This window comes from Schistocerca serialis, chromosome 12 (genome assembly GCF_023864345.2).
Source record: "Schistocerca serialis cubense isolate TAMUIC-IGC-003099 chromosome 12, iqSchSeri2.2, whole genome shotgun sequence".
NCBI classification, from domain to species: Eukaryota; Metazoa; Arthropoda; class Insecta; order Orthoptera; family Acrididae; genus Schistocerca; species Schistocerca serialis.
In genome coordinates, this window is record NC_064649.1 from 169,428,502 (window position 1) to 169,431,832 (window position 3,331).

General features: G+C 42.5%; 1 non-coding gene across 1 annotated transcript; it reads right to left on the reverse strand.

The window, feature by feature from the left end:
* Positions 1-1,117: 1,117 nt before the first annotated feature.
* Trnar-acg (transfer RNA arginine (anticodon ACG)) lies at positions 1,118-1,192 on the reverse strand. The gene has a single exon. It is a non-coding gene; the product is annotated as a tRNA-Arg (tRNA).
* Between the last annotated feature and the right edge of the window lie 2,139 nt (positions 1,193-3,331).

A 3,331-nucleotide genomic window follows, 5' to 3' on the forward strand; every position in this document is an offset into this window, starting at 1 on the left:
AACGCGTGCCTTTCGGCTACCCGTCACAGTGGATTGGCTGTCTTGCCAGTCCACAACAAAGTGTTAGCTATGATCAAGTTATGCTCTGTGCAAAATTCTACCAGGCGGCTTCCTCTTTCATTCCTTATCTCTCTTCATTATTGACCTGCTACCTTTCCTTCTGTTCCTGCTATCGAATTCCAGTCCCCTATGGCTATTAAATTTTCGTCTTCCTTCACTATCTCAATAATTTCTTTTCTCATCGTACATTTCTTCAATTTCTTCATCTGCGTAACCAGTTGGCATATAAACTTGTACTACTGTGGTAGGTGTAGGCTTCGCATCTCTCTTGGCTACAATGTGTTCACTATGTTTGTAGTAGCTGACCCATGCTCCTATTTTTTATTCATTATTAAACCTACTCCCGCATTGCCCCTATTTGATTTTGTTTTTATAACCCTGTATTCACCTGACCAGAAGTCTTGTTCCTCCTGCCACCGAACTTCACTAATTCCCACTATATCTAACTTATCCATTCCCTTTTTTAATTTTCTAACCTACCTGCCCGATTAAGGGATCTGACATTCCACGCTCCGACCCGTAGAACGCCAGTTTTCTTTCTCCTGATTATGACGTCCTTCTGAGTAGTCCCCGCCCGGAGATCCGAATGGGGGACTATTTTACCTCCGGAATATTTTACCCAAGAGGACGCCATCATTTAACCATACAGTAAAGTTTCATGCCCTCATGAAAAATTACAGCTGTAGTTTCCCCTTGCTGTCAGCTGTTCGCAGTACCAGAGAGGCAGCTGCTCATGTTGATTCAGGTTTCGTAATGGAGATGATGCATGTACTTCAAAAACAAGAGTACCCATCCCGAGCAGTTGGCATTGTTTGGGTCTCCACAGCAGCACTGAGACTGCCAGATTCCCACTCTTTGTACTGGGAAGTGGACCATCTCCTCTCTGGTAATGGGGCCAATGTGACATTCAGACGCAGTGTGTATGGAGGTCTGTCGAAGCGAGGTGGTTGTCTGACCTAAACCAACATTGGAATCGAGGTGAGTCGGTCAACTCGTAAAATCAAATTGGTATGCAAACTATCCAAATGTGTGAAACTTCCTGGCAGATTAAACCTGTGTGCCGGGCCGAGACTCGAACTCGGGACCTTTACCTTTCGTGGGAAAATGCTCTACCAACTGAGCTACCCAAGCACGACTCACGCCCCGTCTTCACAGCTTTACTTCTGCCAGTACCTCGTCCCCTACCTTCCAAAGGTTCGCAGGAGGGCTTCTATAAAGTTTGGAAAGTAGGAGACGAGGTACTGGCAGAAGTAAAGCTGTGAGGACGGGGCGTGAGTCGTGCTTGGGTAGCTCAGATGGTAAAGCACTTGACTGTGAAAGGCAAAGGTGCCGAGTTAGTCTCGGTCCGGCACACAGTTTTAATCTGCCAGGAAGTTTCATATCAGCGCACACTACGCTGCAGAGTGAAAATCTTTCTGTATCCAAATGTGTGTATGTAACCAACCGGCTCTGTAACTTGCCACGACATGTTGTGTGGCAGTACCTTGGTTGAACTGTGACTGCAGTATATGGAACAGATAGGCCACATTGCGCTGTGCAGATCTGTACGCTCTGGACAGAAATTAAATGTCAGTATTTCCATATCATATTTTCATGGCAAGATGTTTGCAGCAGTATTAATTGCAGGTATCTCATAAACAGCATTGACCAAATTGACTAGCCTGAAAGGTACTTCCCGTCGACAGCATGTGTGTGCGCCAGCTGATCAGTTGATATACAGAATAATCAAAGGACAGGATACGTGTTGCTAATGCTGAGGTGTAGAGTAGGAACAGGGTGTACCTCATTATACTAGAGACTAAGATCCTTACTCCAAACGGCATAGTTATGATGAAAAATTTCTAATTTTGCTAGTATTAAATTTCTCATTTTGATCACACGTAATCTGGATTTAGCCTGGAAGTCAATCCATAATTGACATTCGAACTACTTTTGGATTTCGGAAACAAAAGATTTTGTTGTAATGAAATCTTTTTGGGAAGGCAAGTCAATCGCCAACAAGATCAGTTGAAAATTCCCAAGGATCTTTTATAGTATTCTCCTGTATTGTATTTTTGATTCAAAATCCACTACACAAAGGTGAGCATTTATCATCTGGAGGTCTGGAGTTACACCTTTGATGTATTGAATAACTTCAATAGTGTCCTTGTGTGGAACATACAAGCACTCAACTTTTAGTCATGAAAATATGCATGATGCCGTCCATTCTGCATTGCTCATCCACTTACAGTAAAGTGCATTTTAGTAATCTGGTGTGTTGCTGTGATGTCACTATTTTGGTGTTACCAAACTGCACGATGGAGGAATGTTCTAATTTTCAAACTAGTACATAGCAAAATGCCTCTGTGTACTCGCTCTGATAAGATTTCAACAGATAAGTGTTGAAGGAAACCCATATGCTCTCGCTGTTACTTGCTGGATTCGGAAAATGTTCTATTTAACCTGTATCATACGTCACAGCTACAACACACGCTGCAGATTGACAGCTTTGATGATACTCTGAAGCAAACAACTACTCACAATTGTATAGTTATACCAATAAACGATTATATAACCCATGAATTGTAACAACCTGAACATCGGAATGTGGATCGACTGCCATGAAGGGCAACGTTTCAGATGCATGAAAGAATTTCATACCTGCAAGATGTACATTTATTTTTGTGGGTCGTAGTTGTGAAAGTAAGAAAATCCTTTTCCAAATGTGTGATTTTGGGGAGAGGCCTTGTAAAGTTAATGCATGGCCACCGTCTTCTGACTTTCATGTTATCCTCTGCTTCTGCTTAATGGACCGGACATAAATGTAGAAAATGTTCTGTCATGATGTTTTACATTATGGCATGTGGTTTTATCTTTCACACTGGTTAACCTATTCGTACGTTTTAATGAAAGAAAACTGCAAAGAGCGGTCGTTCTGTTTCTCAGGCCTGTCGAATTTTACTAGTTACACTTCTTTCTGTCGCCCTCTTAAGGTTGATATTTTGCAATGTAGCCTCAATTATGGACTGTCTGCATCTGAAGAACCATCAGCATTACCCATATCGTCCTGAGTTTTGAAGACCACAGCAGATTATGGTCAAAATTAGAAATTTCGACTTCACCTGCACTTTGGTCAAAGGATCTTGGCCCATTTTGTGCTGTAGATGCAGTGAGAAAGTTGTGAACTATACTGATAAAAATTACTAAATAGTTGACACTTCACACATCAGAACCGCCCCCTGCGGGTCTGGGGGTTAGACTAGGCCCGAGGTACTCCTGCCTGTCGTACGAG